This window comes from Tupaia chinensis, unplaced genomic scaffold, assembly GCF_000334495.1.
Source record: "Tupaia chinensis unplaced genomic scaffold, TupChi_1.0 Scaffold145933_1, whole genome shotgun sequence".
In the NCBI taxonomy this organism is placed as follows: domain Eukaryota; kingdom Metazoa; phylum Chordata; class Mammalia; order Scandentia; family Tupaiidae; genus Tupaia; species Tupaia belangeri.
The window spans coordinates 141,014-158,247 of NW_006205792.1; the positions used below are offsets into that span (position 1 = coordinate 141,014).

Below are 17,234 nucleotides of genomic sequence, written 5' to 3' on the forward strand. Positions count from 1 at the left end.
TGACAGCCAATTTTCCTCCAGACTTCTTTCTTTCTCTCTTCCTGTCATCTTCCATCGTCATCATCATCGTCACCGTTGTCGTCATCCTCCTCCTCCTTCTCCTCCTCCTCTCCCCCTTCTCCTCCTTTTCTCCTCCTCTTCTTCTCTTCTTCTTCTCCTCTTCCTCCTTCTTCTTACCAAAGGCATATCTTAGCTTTATTAAAGGTCCCAAGCTGTGTAGTCAGTATAAAAACACAAAAAATTCCATCAGTTTAACAACAATTCTTTATTTTTTGGAGAGGTTTTTGCTATAGGGCACATGCGCTTGCCAGACAGAGAGATTTGCTATAGGGCACATGCACTTGCCAGACAGAGAGAGAGAGAGAGAGAGAGACAGAAAGCGAGAAATCACACCCCAGGGGGGATGGCCATGCCTCAGTCCCTTCTCCTCCGTTCTCCTCTCGGGATCTTGGGCAAACACGCACATGCGCCTGGCGTGAGTTTTAAGCCACCGGGTCCGGGAAGTGAACCACAGCCGACTACATGGGAGTCCAGCGACATAGCCATTACACTAATTGCTGATTAACAACATTTTTTTTTTAAAAAAAGCATGGCCAAGGGAAGAAGCCCCTAGGCCAAGGGCACAAGGACCCCTGCTCATGGCACCAGGCCTGGCCATAGGGTCTCCTGATATTGCTGTTACTATGAGGTCTGTGGTCAGTGATTGTCCTGCGGTAGCCACTGATCACTTGGGTCAGGATTCTTACTTCTTCTGGGGTGTGCTCAGCTTCTGCATGTTCCAGACCTTGTTCAGAAAGCCAGAGATAAGGGCCTCAATGGGTTTTTATCAATGAGCAGCTCTTTGACCCCCCAGCCCAGGTATCCTCACTGTTCATATCTAGGAGCTTGTCCACATTGATCTCCAGGCCTGGGATTTCCTCTTTCTGGCAGTCATGCAGGCTCATAAGTTGCTCTAGGGTGCACTCCTCCAGGTTCAGGTGCTTCTGTAGCTCCCTGTGGTCATACTTGAGGCTGACCTTTCATTGCCTCATGGGCCCTCATTGTCTGTGCTACCTGGGCCCTTGCCTGCAGCCCCAGGGGGGCTCTGAAAGTTGATGCGGAGCCATGGGCCAGCACTGTCTGGCCCAGGCTGGGGTGCCAATGCAAGTTCCCTTGGGTCCACTGGCTGCATGGTTAAGTCTCAGTCTCAGCGATTTGAAAACCATGCCAAGCACAGGTTTGTGTATGCCCATAACATTAAAATAGAGAAATGAAGGAGAAGAGATTGTGCTGTCACCATGCCCATGGAGGTACTTTCTTGCTTTCCATCACACAGCTGCTGAAGCCACAGGGCCCACGTACACCCTCAGGCCCCTCTCTGCCCTGCTGCCTGTGGGACATCTGCTGGCTGTTTCCTGGCTGCTGGCTCGGGTTAGCTTGCTGAGTCAGCTCCCAGAAAGCTCCCTATCTTCTTCAGAGCTTCCCTTCCTAGACCATTTTCTCTGTCATTCACTTGAATGGCTTTTTCCAGAGGGATGACTCACTCTCAGTTCTTCCTATGCCTGGAGTTGCTTTCATTTTACAACCAAATGGGAGTCTCAAAGGAGATGTCCATATCAAATGACTATCTTGTGCTAAACTATATGTTTCTCCTCTCCAAGGTAAAACCAGATGAAGAATAAGTCATAACTAACAGGGATTTCAAGATCCTGGAGTCTCTCAGGCTGAAGATATTCAGCCAAGAAAATGGTCCCAGGGACAAAAAAGAATAATAGCAATCTGGGAATTACCAGGCCAATCCTGGAGCTTAGCTTGCCTTCAAGAGATGCCTTGGGTGGGATCTTAACTCTAGAATGCTATAAAAGCAAGAGTTACTCTAAAGATCTCAGGATGCACCAAAAAGGCCAAGGGTGCATGGTCATCTAGCAATTCCTATAAGCAAACTGGTGGGGACAAATTGTCAGAAATGCCTAGCTTGTTCAAACTGGGCTGTTCGTTGCCTAGTGGTACACTCCAGGACAAGTATCTGCCTCTAGGTCACCTAGTCCCCCTTCTGTCATTCTTTCTTTTATTTACAGAAGGCATATAAAATAATTACTTGACTCTTCCCCAATTCACACCTTGACTGTGTCTTTAATAACAGAAATGTTTGATCCTGATCATTGTTCATATTTAGAAATGCTAGTTGAGAAATTATCCTTCTGTGCTGATTTTGCTGAGTCTTAGTCATGAAGGGATTTTAAATTTTGTTAAATGCTTTTTCTGCATGAATTGAAATGATCATATGGTTTTGGGACCAGCAGTTGGGGTAATGGCTATGTCACTGGACTCCCATGTAGTTGACTGCAGTTCAAATCCCATACCTGGTGGCTTAAATTCACACCGGGTGCATGTACGTGTGTGCCCAAGGTCCCGAGAGGAGAATGAAGAAAGGATTGTGGTATGGTCATCCCCCTGTGAGGTAATTTCTCTCTTTCTGTCTCTGTCTTTCTGGTGAGTGCAAACACCCTATAGCAAAATCCTCTCTCCAACCTCCCCCCAAAATAGAAATGATATGGTTTTAATCTTTCTTTCTGTTGATATGGTCTATTACATTTACGATTTTGCTTATATTGAATCACCCTTACATCTCTGGAATAAAGCATGCTTGGTCATGGTGAATAATCTTTTTCATGTGTTGTTGAATACAATTTGCTAGTATCTTGTTGAGAATTTTTGTATCTGTATTCATCAGAGATTGGTCTGTACTTTTCTTGTCATGTCCTTATCTGTTTGGGAAATGGGGGGGATAGAGGATTCATAAAGTAAATTTGAAAGGATTCCTTCCTTTTGGAACTTTAGAAATAATTTGAGAAAAGTGGAGGTTACTTCTTTAAAAGTTTTGTAGAATTCAAAAGTGAAGCCATCAGGACCTGAGTTTTTCTTTGTTGGGAGCCTATTTATTCCTAATTCAATCTCATGGTTTTTTATGGGTCTATTCAGGTTTTCTATGTCTTTGTGAGTCATTGTTGGTAGACTATATGTGTCCAGGAATTTGTCCATCTCATCTAGGTTTTCTTGTTTGTTGGCGTATAGTTACTCATAGTATTCTCTAACACTGTTTTGTATTTCTATTATGTCTTTAGTAATGTTGCCTGATTCATTGAGAATTTGATATATCTGGTTCTTTTCTCTCTTCTTAATTAGTTTAGCTAATAGTGTGCCAATCTTGCTAATCTTTTCAAAGAACCAGTTTTTACTTTCATTTATTTTCTGTATAGTTTTTTTCTTTTCAATTTCATTTCTTTCTGCTTGAATCTTTATTATTTCTTTTCTCCTGGCATTTTTTATGGATTTTTTGTTGTTCTTTTTCCAGTTCCCTGAAGCATGATGTTAGGTTGTCCATTTGTCACCTTTCCATCTTTTTCTTATGTGCACTAATTGCTATGAAATTCTCTCTTATGACTGCTTCTGGGGTGTCCCAAATATTATGGAATCTCATGTACTCATTATCATTTGTTCCCATGAATCTGGACTCATCTCTACCATTAAGTTGGCCACTTTCTTGGTTGATTTTGGTTTTCTTATTTCTGTGTGTCTGTCTTTAGTTTTCTTGGCATAGCACTCCTTTCAGAATTACTTGAAGTGCTGGTCTGGATTTGGTGTATTTTTTCATGTTTTGTTCTTCTGAGATTGTTTTTAATCTTTCTTCTCATATGAAGGATTATCTTGCTGGTTATAGTATTCTTGGTTGAAATTGTTTTTCATTTAACAATATATTTCCCCATTCTTTTCTTGCTTGCAATGTTTCTGACAAGAGGGCCAGTGTCAGAGTGATGGCTAACATAAGTTACTTGATATTTTCCTTTTACCAATTTCATAATCTTGTCTTTATCTGTGACTTTAGCTATTCTGGCAATGATGTGTTGTTGTGAAGATTTTTTTGGATTCATTCTATTTGAGGTCCTTTGTATTCCTTGTGTCTGTATGTTTAAATGTTTCTCTAGTGTATAAATATGTTTGGAGAGAGGCCCTGAGGATTTGGGTACATGTTTTGAGTAAACATCACTTGTCACTTTTCTCTCTTAATTATAGTAAAATCTTATAGCTTATCTTCTTTTCTTTTTTTGACTCTTATTGTAGACAGAACAAATGGTGAAGAATTTTAGGGGCCTTTTAACAGATACATATGATAGAATTAAAAAAAAATTATTTTGATCCCAATTAACTGTAAGATAAGATTAACTGAAACTGCCTCTTTAAGGTTCTACAGCCTTATCAACACCACTTTGATGTTTACAAAAAATATCTTCCCCACACCTACAGTTAAGTTTCTTTCCGCTAAATAAAAAGTTTATTAAGATTTCTCTTTAATATAGATGTAACCAAGAGATACACCTGGCCAGTATGTCTACACCCTTATATATTTGTTATCTGCTTCTTATTGTCTGTAAAATTTCAATTTATGGAATGTCACAAAATACACGTATATAGTGTTGCTTTGCCTTATAAATAAAAGCACTAAGTTTACCTGGGTGGCACAAGTTGCTTGGGCTGCTTAGGCTCAGCCTTCCTGTGTCTATTGCGACTCTGTCTCTTTGTCTCTTTCTTTCTGCTTCCTATTAAATGGAGCTAAGTCCGGGGCAAACACTGACACTCTAGACTTGGAAGGTTTTTTGGGGGGGACTTTGTGGAATAGAATCTCTATGCCCTTATTTCTTCCCCTTCTGGGATACCAATTATTTGGATGTTTGGACATTTAATCAAATGTAGTATTTCTTGTATACTATCCTCAGTATCCTCAGTTTTGTTTTTTTTTTTCCTCAATATATTTTTTCTAGGTCAGAGATTCTATCACCTATATCAGAGATTTGATATTCTGTATGTTCTAAGTTTTTTACTTTCAAAGGAGGTTTTGATTTCCTGTACTAGAGTCTTCATTTCTAACAGCTCTGTTTAAACCCTTTTTTATGGTGACTATTTCCTCTTTCAAATCATATAGGACTTTCTCATCTCCTGTAGTTCTTTTTTCTTGCATCTTCTGGAGTTCATTTTCTCTTTTCTCTTGCATCTCATTAAGGTTTGCCACTATGAATATTCTGAATTCTTTTATTTATTTATTTATTTATTTATTTTTTTGGAGAGGATTTTGCTATAGGGTGCATTGCACTCCCCAGAAAGAGAAAGACAGAGAGACAGAAAGTGAGAAATCACCCCCCAGGGGGAACGGCCATGCTGCAATCCCTTCTCCTCCATTCTCCTCTCAGTATCTTAGGCACACATGCCCAGCATGAGTTTAAGCCACCAGGTCCAGGACTTGAACTGCAGGTGACCACATGGTAGTCCAGCAACTAGCCATTATGCCAACTGCTGGTCCCATATTCTGAATTCTTTATCTGACTATTCCCTGAGTTCCACTGTGCTGTCCATGGATAATGAATTATTATTCTCACTTAGTGGAGAGAGATTTTCTTAGTTTTTCATATTTCTTACACTTGTTGTGGTTTCTGGTCATCTGATGGAGTATAAATTTTTGCCATTTGACCTGCACTTTGTTGCTGGGACTACATGTTCCAAATGCCTCCCAGATTCTAGAGAAGAAATGCACCTGGGGCTGAGCCACAAGGTTTGAACTGGAGCAGATGAATGGTGTGCACAGGTCAAGGCAGTTTGTGGCCTTACTCTGCACACTTACTTTTGCCATGCAGAAATGGGAAAAAAGGCAAAGCAGAAGTTGGGAGCAAGAGGGCACCTGGGACAGAGGAATGGAGTGCACAGGTCCAAGGCGGTCTTTGGCCTTGGTCTGCACACTCGCTTCTGCCACACAGGAACCAGGATAAACCATGAGGCAGAAGTTAAGAGGAAGAGGGCACCTGGATCAGATAAATGGGATGCGCAGTTTGAAGGTGGTCTCTGGACTTGGTCCATACATACTTCTACCACACAGGAACTGGGAAGAAATGTGAGGTGGGAGTTGGGACCAACAGGGAAGCTGGAGTGGATGAATATTATGCAAAGGTCCAAGACAGTCTCTTTCCTTGATCTGCACACCCGCTTTTGCTGTGCAGGAACTGAGAAGAAAGGCAGGGTGGAAGCTGAGAGCCAGTTTTCTCTTTTTATGTCTTTGTCTGGTTTTGGAATTGGGATGATAGAGGCTTTGTAGAATGAATTTGGAAATGTTCTTTCCTTTTGAATCTTTGAAAATAGTTTGAGGAAAATTTGGGATAGTTCTTCTTTAAAAACTTTTAGAATTCAAAAGTAAAACCATCGGGCCCTGGGCTCTTCTTTGTTGGGAGACTATTAGTGATTCAATTTCATTGCTAGTTATGGGCTTATTCAGACTTGCTATTTCTTCCTAGTTCAGTCTTGGTAAGTTACACATATCCAGAAATTTGTGCATCTCATCTAGGCTGTCTTGTTATTTGGCATATAATCGTTCATAGAATTAACTGGTAGTTTTTGTTTTTACTATGTTCATGGTAATGACACCTGTTTCCTTGCTGGTTCCTTTCTGTATTCTTGATTACTTTAGCAAATGTAAATTTTGTTTGTTTTTCCAAAGCACCTGCTTTTGTCTTTGCTTATTTTCAGTACATTCTTTTATCCTCTGTTTCATTTATTTCTCCTCAAATCTTCATTATTGTTTTCTCCTGCAATTTTGTTGTTGCTGTTGTTTTTCCAGTTCCTTGTGATCTATCATTAGATTCTTTAGTTGTCACTTCTTTTTCCTTGTGGGCATTAATTTCTATGAACTACTCTTATGACTGATTTTGCTGTGTCCTATAGGTCATAAATGGTTGTTTGTTTGTTATCACTGTTTTTTATAAACCTTTTGATTTCAGTCTTAATTTCTTCTGTAATTGTAAAGTCATTCAGGAGTAGGTTGTTTAGTTTCCATGTTTTTATCTCTTTTTGAGGATTCTCTCTGTAGTTGAGTTTAAGTTTGATTTTATTGTGGTTGAAAAAGATGCTGGATATAGTGTCTATACATTTGAATTAGTAAAGGCTTATTTTGTGTCCTATCGTGTGGTTGATCTTCAAAAATGTTCCATGGTGGGGGTGTGTTGAGAGAAATGTATTATTTGTGCTTTTTGACTAAAGTACTCTGTAGATGTCTGTCAAATCCATTTCATGTATGGTATCATTTAGATCTTGAATTTCTTTTTATTTATCTTTTTTTTTTTTGTCTAGATGATCTGTCCATAGGAGACAGGAGGCTATTGAGCGCCCCAACAAATAGTGTGTTGCAGTCTTTCTCTTCCTTGAGATCTAACGGTATCTCTTTGATGTATTTAGGTGCTCCAGTGTTAAGTGCATGGATATTTACAAGTGTTATATCTTCCTGGTGAATAAGTCTTCTTGGTACTCTAGAATGTTCAAGGCTGTGTCTTTTCTTACATCTTTCAACTTAAAGTCTATTTTGTTTTATATCAATATCACAATGCCAGCTTTGTTTTGGTTTCTATTCACATGAAATATCTTGTTTCCAGCCCTTCACTTTCAGCCTGTGTATGGCCTCATCAGTGAGGTGAGTTTTTTATAAGCAGCATACACATGTCTTCTGTTTTTTTATCCATTCAGCCAGTCTGTGTTTTTTAATAAGAGAATTTAATCCATTAACATTCAGTGTTATTATTGACATTTGCAGACCTATCCCTGCCATTTTGTTAACATTTTTCTTGGCTGTTTTTTGTCCTTTTATTTTTATTTGTCTCCCTTTAGCTTTGCTGTTATAATTCTCCCTTCAGTATTTCTTGTAGAGCTGGTCTCATATCGGTGATTCAGTCATTGTTTCTCTGAAAATACTTTTATTCATTCTTACCATTTGAAGGATAATCTTGTTTGATATAGTAGTCTTGGTTGAAATATTTTTAAAAAATACATTGACTACCTCTTTCCATTCTTTTCTTGCCTGTATTGTTTCTGATGAGAGATGTGATGTTAGACTAATGGGGCAAATTTATAAATATCTTGAAGTTTTTCTTGCCATTTAAAAAATATTGTTTTTCTTTGATTTTTGCCAATGTGCTTGTGATCTGCCAAGGGGAGAGTCTTTTTATGTTGATTCTGTTTGTAATAATTTTTATTTCTCGGGTCTCAATTTCTCCATGTTTCTCTATATTTATAAAATTTTCAAACAGTGTTTCATGAAAGAGGTATTCCACACTTTAGTCACCTATTCACCTTCTGGAATAGCCATTATAATAGTAAAAGTACTAATTCATCATGAAGACATACTGCTTATTAATATCTATTTACCCAATTTAGGAGCACCCAAATATGTGAAGGAAAGACTGTTAGATCTAAAAGAAGAGATAGACTGCAACGCACTAATTATTGGGACCTCAATACAACATTATCTTCTTTATACAGATCAATGAGATAAAACATAAGCAAAGAGATTCAGGACCTAAACAATACCATAAATTAGATGGACTTTATAGATATATATAGAATTTTCCACCCTACAACCACAAAATATACATTTATCTCACCCCCATGTGGTATCTTCTTAATGACAGACCCACATAATAGGGCACAAAACAACACTTTACAGATTCAAAGGTATAGAAACTATAAACAGCGTCTTCTACAACCATGATGGAATTAAACTTGATATCAATTTCAGGAAAACCTTGAAAATACACAAATACCTGGAAACTAAACAATCTACTCCTAAATGAAGTTACAACTACCAGACAGATTAAGACTGAAATGAAGATTCATGGAAACAAATGATGACTGCATGAGCTTCCATAATTTTTGTGACACCCCAAAAGCAGTCATAAGAGGGAAGTTTATAGCAATTACTGCATATAAGAAAAAGATGAAAAGGTGGCAAATGGACAACTTAACATCATTCCTTGGAAAATGATAAAACAATAAAAAAGTTTTCAAACATGCCAGGAGGAAAAAAAGAATAAAGAGTCAAGCAACATAAATGAAACTGGAAAAATTAATAAAAAAAACTATATGGAAAATAAATGAAAGCGAATGCTGTTTTTGAAAAGATAAACAAAATTGGTACAACATTAGCAAAATTAAGATGAAGACAGAAAGGAATCAGATAAATCAAAATCTCAATAAAATAGGCAGTAATACAATGAACATAAGAGAAATAGAAAACATTATTAGAGAATACTGTGAACAACTACATGCCAACAAACAAGAAAACCTGAATGAGATGGACAAATTCCTGGACACATGTAATATACCAAGATTGACACAAGAGGACCTAAAAAGCCTGAATAGACTCCTTGGAATCCTTCTGTTAGCTATGACCTATTCTTCATCTAGTTTTACCTTGGAGAGGAGAAACATATAGTTTAGCCCAAGTGAGGCTCCTAAAAGGCAGTAGATCTTTTAATCCCTTTGAAGATAGTCATTTTTTATGAGCATCTCCTCTGAGACCCCCATTTGGTTCTAAAATGAAAGCAACTACTCCAGGCATAGGAAGAACCAAGAGAGAGTCATTTCTCTGGAAGAAGACATTCTAGTGAATGACAGAGAAAATGGTCTAGGAATTGAAGCTCTGAAGAAGACAGGGAGCTTGCTAGGAGCTGACCAGGCAAGCTAACCCAAGCCAGCAGCCAGGAGCCAGCCAGTGGGTGTCCCACAGGCAGCGGCACAGGGAGAGGCCTGAAGGCACATGTGGCCCTTTGGCCCCAACAGCCAGATGGTGTACAGTGGCCCCCCCAGGGACCTGGCATTGATGGCCCCAGCCCTGGGCCAGGCAGTGTTGGCCCAAGGCCCCACATCTACTTTCAGAGGCCCCTGGGCCTGCAAGCAAGGGCCCAGGTGGCATGGACAATGAGGGCCGATGAGGCAATGGAAGGTCATCCTGAGGTATGACCCCAAGGAGCTACAGAAGTGCCTAAAGCTGGATCCTGGAACAACTTATGTGCCTGTACAACTGCCAGGAAGAGGAGATCCCAGAGCTAGAGATGAATGTGGACAAGCTCCTAGACATGGAAAGTGACGATACCTGGGATGAGGGTCAAGGAGCTGCTGGTTGACTGTTACAAACCCTTTGAGGCCTTCATCTCTGGCCTGCTGGACAAGATATGGGGCATGCAGAAGCTGAGCACACCCCAGAAGAAGTAAGGGTCCTGACCCAAGTGATCAGTGACTCCTGCAGGACAATCACTGTCCTCAGACCTTGTAGCAATAGCAATACCAGGAAACCCTGTGGCCAGGCCTGGTGCAATGAGCAGGACTCCTTGTGCCCCTGGCCTATGGACTTCTTCCCCTGCCCCTTCAGTTTTTCATTTTTTTAAAATTGTTATTAAACTTATGAAACTTTTTGTGTTTTTATATTGACTCTGCAGTTTGGGCCTTTTAATAAAGCAACAATATGCTTTGGGTGAAAAATTTTAAAAAAAATAAAGATGGGAAGAGATAAAAGAAAAAGAAGTCTGGAGGAAAATTGCCTGTCATTGTGTTGAAAAAAGGCAGAGGTCTCATAGTGGCATATTGGTCAAGTAAGGAAAACAAGTATAACCTTAAACTGGGCAAAAGTGATAGGCACATTTTTCCCAGGAATGACTGAGAAAACATTGAGGGTTTAAAGACAGAAGCCATAGATAAGGTACATATTTTCTCTGGTCTTATATAGGGTTTTTCTGGATAGGCCTGGTTCTTGATTGTAACCCTCCAAAATTCTTACAAAAGCCTACATTTCTTTATATTTTCAAGCTAGTTGTCTTAGCTCATGAGGAAGGTTTTAAGAAAAATTCTTGCTTTATGCATAAGTGGAAGTAAATGTGGCTGTCTTAGCAGAGAAGTGCTCTAAACCTGAAGCAGAAAAACTTATTAGAAAGCTGTGGAGGCCTGGTGCTGGAGGGTGAGCAATTCACCCTGGGCCTCAGAAGAGTATTCAGAAATAGAAAAAAGGATTCATATAAAGTGAGAAAGTCCGTAACTGTGGTTCTTCCTACAACAACTAAGGAAACAACATAAATGGAGGCACATACCAGTCCCCTGGCATATATCCTGTGTATCCTGACTACTAGATTCTAGGGTCCTTAATTATTCCACATATTTGGCCTCCAACAGATATACAAGCAACATGAGTCCCCACAATAATCTGAGTGGTTCCTACAAGTGTTAAGTATAACTAATGCAATGTGACTTGGGAAGTGCCTTTGGAAGCAAGAGTATGAGGAAGGGAATGATATATTGGAGCTCCTTTTCTCAGAGTACCTCCTTCCCCAGGCAGAAAAGATGATGTCCTAGGACAAAGATAGGGTCCAGGCAGAAGAAAGTGAGGAGGATCAGCCAAAGGAGGGGAAAAAAAAAGGTCAAGAAAGATAAAGAGACACATGTCAGCAAGAATTTCTATGGGGAGGGAGGGGCAGCAGTTAATGTAATGGCTATGTTGCTGGACTCCCATGTAGTCGACTGCTGTTCGAGTCCCGGACCCGGTGGCTTAAAACTCAAGCCAGGCACAAGTGCCAGTGTGCCCAAGATCCTGAGAGGAGAATGGGGGAGAAGGGATTGTGACATGGCCATCCCTGCCCTAGGGGTAATTTCTCACTTTCTGTCTCCCTATCTCTCTCTGTCTGTCTGGTGAGAGCACGCACCCTATAGCAAAAAAAAAAAGGAAACATGAACTTGACTGGTGCTTGAATTTACCTTATGCCAGGTAAGTCCTAAATCACTCATTTTAAGACCTGATTGTCCTCACATAGGCAACTTTAAGTGGTAGACACCCTAGTGGCTTTTAACTCTCTGACCTGTGTCTGCAAGGTGATTGTAAATAAAGCACCATAGAAAAAGAAGGGGACTATCACTCCCAAAGGCTAAAGGACTTGATGTTTGGGCCAGAGGGACTTTCAGTCCTATCTGGCAGGTGCCCATGCCAAGAACCATCAATTCCATGCAGGCTGACTCATGTTGATCAGAAGACCCAGTGGAATTAAGGGTGAAAGGAGAGATGGAAAGAAAAGGAGCATCTCTCACCTCTAGGGGCTTGCAGAACTAACAGGTCATTCCAGAGGCAGTTTCTAACTCTATAGGAGAGTTGCCTACACCAAGAGCTTTCAATCTTGCCTCAGTTGTTTCACTTTAGCTAAGAGATTCCATGGAAATAAATATGAAAATGACCAAGAGGTTAAGGAATAGTGTAGAGGCTTATATCCTGACTTGTTCACCACAATAACTATGTCGCTGGAGAGGTTGCATGGTCTCAGAGGAATCAGGTTCTTTGTGTCTCCAAGAACTGAGTGCAGCACACAAGTAGAATGAAAGAGCAAGCAGATGTATTTGGTGGTAGTACATTTGTAGGCTTAGGAGCAGGCTTTAGCAGTATAGCCCAAGAGCCCCTTCATCTAGGAATGAGCTACCTTTTTAGGGTATATGGGGGTAGAATCTGGTGCTCTTCATTTTTTCCAGTTGCTCAATTGTGCATATCTGCAGATTTACATATAGAGTGTAAGGGTCCATGGTCAGAACAGTCAATCTGCCCTGCTCCCATTTATTCCTTTGTCCTCTGAAGGGGTAGAATGTAAAGCTGGTTTTCTATTTTTGAGGCCTCTTTGTCCTTTATCTGTTCCATTTTTGTTCCTCCTCCCTTTGCTGTGACTTTTCCTTTCCTAATTTTCTTGGCTCAGGACCACACACTCTCACACAAGGACCAGCAGGTAAGGTATTTCTGTGCTTTCTGCAGAACACCTTCTAATCTAGTTAAGCCTCAACCCCAGAGCCAGCCCTGAGTCTGTGGCTGGGCTGAGTCCCCTTCCATGCATAGACCCCAGAGACTGTACCACTCTCTGCTGAGCTCAGGGACACCAGGAAAGGGAGTCCCAAGCTTCTTCTCTGTTTTATTCCTAAGCTTCCTAGCCTCCCTGTGTCCTTTCTCTTTCTCCAATCTGCTTTCCAGAGTCATGTGCCCTCCTCACTGCAGAGATTCTTTGTTCTATGTTTAAACAGTCCTGGCTCTCCCTTCCTCAGGCTTGTACCTTAGTATATATCCAGTCTGACAGGGAAGAGAGTGCAGGAGACCAACAGAGCAAAACCATCACTGGATGATTTCAGACCATAATTCATACCCTTGAGCAGGAGAGACTTTGCATTCATAATTTTTATCACATGGATTTGATTTTTAAAATTTTTTAAAAAGAATTATGTATTTTTTTTTTAAATTTGTTATAGGTAGAGAGGGAGAGAAACAGAAAGAAAGCTACCTGGCTCAGGATCAAACTATGGTCAGTCATGTGGGAGTCCAGCTCCTTAACCACCATGCCACCTACTGGCCCCTCTCAAATGTTTAATACCTCTTTTCCAGAGAACCATATTAAAGATAAATGAAATATAAAATTGAGAAGGTATAATTATTGACAATGAATAATGTGAAACAGTGTTGGCTGAAGCTAGAAATAACTCTGAGCATCTTATTCATCATGAACAGATGGTCTCTGTTGGAAAAAAGTGCCATGTCAGCCCCGCCCTGCCTTCAACATCTGCAGAAAAAGACAGGAGTTTCTGGAGGAGAACTTGCTCTTAGCTGGAAAAACTCAATCCCTGACCATTAAGTTATCAGACCACATGTATAAAAAAAAGAAACAGATATGGAGGGTCAGAATAATTAGTTCAACTAGGTTTTTTGTGTTAATATTATATAGTATATATGTTAACAGATAAAACTTAGAATGTATATGTTACACATTCATGCTTAACAAGTGAATATGTAAATAGTCTAAACCTGCCAAGTCTGAGCCAAAACCCTCGAGACCTCTTTGTGAATCTCACGCAATTGATTTAAAAGGAAAGGTAATTTGAAAAATAAAGAAGCTTGTATTGAACTTGTTACCTTCCCTCTGTTACTTCAAGTGTCCCTCTGAATCAAGGCCATTTCTTCTGTCCACCACCCCCTTCTGCCAATCCCTTTGTGTCTGTTTTTATTCCTCCCTTTGCTTCTCTCCTAGTTAACTTTCATTCCTTTTGTGTCTTCCAAGTCCATTGTTCTCACCCACTGTATTGTCTATATCACCTTTTCTGTTTGTCCCCAACTCTTTCCTCTCTTGATGTCTTTGTTTCTTACCCATTGCCCCTCTTTTCTCTTCTCACCTTCTTCCTACCCTGATGTTCCCTGGGAAGAAATAAAGGTGCCTTGTCCAGGATGAGCACATATCACACCCAGGGAATATGAACATGTCCTTGCAGTACAGTTTGTGGGATGGGGTTGAGACAGGACCCTGGGTATTGCAGGACAGGGCTAATCACTTCCCCAGAACTAGTCTTGGGGGCCTCTCTGGGCAGTTACTGACAAAGGGTGACCTCTTGATAAGAGACTCTACCTTGGACAGAGAATGATGGGCTCTCAGGAGTGGAGGCTGTGTAGTCCTAACACTGGGACTCAGGACAAGGTCCCAGGGCTTCCCTTGAGTGATGAGGCCAAGGCTGCAGAAATTAGCCATCAACTGATGAGTTGACCTGGCATAGGATGGGGATGGATAATTATTAGGGTTTTAAGGAGAAAACAAATACATGTAGCATCCATGTGGACCACAGACAAAACAACCAAACTAAGTGATTTTAACCAGAAACATACTGAAACCATGATTGCAGCAGTATGACACCCCAGGAGGATTTCAGAGCAATGTGAAAATCTCTGCAGAGTGGAGGTGTGAGTTAGGAGACATGATGTTCACAGCGACCCCTGGACTCCAGGTGCACTGGACATAACAATTTGAGAGACTACCAAGAACTACTTGAAAATGTATTCCATTTCTGAGGAGAAGCTCTTCTGGAACTACATCTGAGTGGGTAGAAATGTAGGAGATAAAGGAGAGAACTCCTAGGGTATGGGCATGGCCTTGTGAGTGTGGCCTATAGAAGGGGTGAAAGGCAATAAGAGGATCAATTGAAGTGCGTAACATGTGCTGTTACCTTGTTGGTCTCCAATGGCCAAGAACTTACTGCTTCTTCCTGTGTGGACAGAACACTGAATGAATGGGGTGTTGTGGGTAGGAATATGAATCAGGGTTTCATGTAGGAAGGGTCTAAGCTCACCCCTCCCCCTACCACCCTGGCTCATTTTCTCTCCTGAAATTTCTAAACTGGGTCCATCTGGATAGTTTTGGGTCCAGTAGGCCTGGCTGTTTCCACCTACTCAAGTTAAATGTTTTACATGATTCGAGGGAAAAACCTACAGCTATGAGGGGCTGATGCTGAGTGCTGAGGTCTTTTTCATAAGAGAAAATGGTGCCTACAAAGCCCTTTTACAGCCAGTGCCTGGAAGTGTGACTTGGCATGGTGGGGACCTTTGGATCAATGTGGTTTGAGATACAAAAGTCCACACTCTGGTTCTGAGAGCAGGCTGTATAACTTTAATAATTCAAATCTGGGGTGATCTGTAGTGGGAATGGACAACAGAATGTGACCTGACAGTTTCTGCAAATTTTGCCATTAAACAAGGCCCTTCAAGCTCTTATTCCCATTTCAACCTCATTCACTTAGAAGGTGAGGATGCAGCCTTGGGTTTAGGGCTGGGAATTTCCAGGCAGGACCTGGACTAAGGGCAGAGAGCTGAGGCTTTGACTCATGAAGAACAGATGCCTGCTTATACTCTACTAGGTATACATTTCTTTCTCTTCTTCAAATTTAACTTGTTTTGTTTCATGCTTCTTCAGATGATTTATAAATTCAAATACTTTGGAAATGAATGTGAACAGGACCCTATAATTTTTTTTTGAGAGGTTTTTGCTATAGGGCATGTGTGCTCACCAGAAAGGCAGAGACAGAAGAGAGAGAAAGCGAGAAATCACCACCCAGGGGGGATGGCCACGCTGCAATCCCTTCTCCTCCATTCTCCTCTCGGGATCTTGGGCATGCTCATATGCCTGATGTGAGTTTAAGCCACTGGGTCTGGGACACAAACTGCAATTGGCTACATGGGAGTTCAACGACATAGCAATTATGCTAATTGCTGGTCCCAACATGACCCTATAATTTGAAAGTAATTTCTAACTGTATTGGAATTCCAAACATTTCCATAATTTCACACCTTGGGACTCTTGATGGCACTCTCAGAGACTATTCTAACTCAGGACCTAAGTATTAACTATCACTTATCAACAACATATGTATCTTTTACTGTTTAGAACATCTTCAAAATAATCACTGCTGAAATTTTAATTAGAGTCTATATTCCATACAACAAACTATAGTGGGTAACATGTCCTGTTACCTTGTTGGCCCCCATGGCCAGGAACTTATTGCCTCCCCTCATCATTCCGGGAGACAGGAATACTGTTATCACAAAACAGCTCATGCTCAGTGCTGAAATGTCTTACTACTATTTGTCCTGCTATCTTCTCAGTGTCAAGTCTCTGAAGATCTTCCCTGCACACGTCAGAATCCAGGAACATCCACCATTGACATGTTCAATCATCCTTCCTTTAGAAAACTCACCTTCTCTCCACTTTACACGTTGGATTCTCTCTCCACTATGCTTGTCTCCACCATTCAAGAAATAACAATTATTCATCAAATAGTAGTTAATGGGTACCCCTTCATTATTTGCTTATTGCTAGGCACTTACATGTACAGATTAGTTGTCAATAAATCTCCAAATAGTATGTTTTGTCTTTGAAGATTAGTGTTGTATTTTACTCATTTTTCTAGTTCTCATTTCATGCAAACACATATAAATTGCCCACTATGTGTACTTGTTTGATCAGTAAATATTATACATGTTATACAAGTATTTCTTAGCATCCCCTCAGGAGGCAAAATGTTAACTACTTAGATAAACTTGTATTAATAAATTAGTTGAAAATGATAGAAATAGGCAAATGACTCTTCCAGTCTAACACAAATTTTAAATATGCAAGAAATGTTTGATGTGAGGACAATACACATGCTGTCGAGCTCACCAGATTTTGAGATGAGACAGAAGAGAACCTAGGAGGTTACTTTGGTATCCATCATTTTCTGGTTTAGGTGTGGGTTGGGCACCTCCTAAGTTTATACCCTAGGGGAGCCCACTCTTGTGTCAAAAGGCTGAATAAACATTATCCCTTAGATTACATAGGATTCTACACATTCTTACCAGTTACGGTAACACATGCAGCTTGAATTTAGTTTGATGTTTTTGAGATAAATTTTATTTTTATTGTTAATATATAAATTGAATAAATGTAAAGGCAAACAATAGAATGAAAGGAAGTGTTTGCAAGTGCATTCTTCTTTTTTTAAAGGTTTTGTCATAGAATATTTTCACTCACCAGAGAGACTGAGGAGTTAGAAATCACTCACTGAACCAGCAGTTGATG

The 17,234-nt window shown here is 40.3% G+C and overlaps 3 pseudogenes; 2 read left to right on the forward strand and 1 right to left on the reverse strand.

Annotated features, from left to right (window-relative positions):
* Nucleotides 1–570: 570 nt before the first annotated feature.
* Nucleotides 571–1,457, reverse strand: LOC102500457 (protein phosphatase 1 regulatory subunit 14B pseudogene; annotated as a pseudogene).
* A 4,211-nt stretch (nt 1,458–5,668) lies between these two features.
* On the forward strand, nt 5,669–11,333 carry LOC102500869 (uncharacterized; annotated as a pseudogene).
* Nucleotides 11,334–16,160: 4,827 nt separating this feature from the next.
* Nucleotides 16,161–17,234, forward strand: part of LOC102501271 (ubiquinone biosynthesis monooxygenase COQ6, mitochondrial pseudogene) — a 2,930-nt pseudogene continuing 1,856 nt past the window's right edge.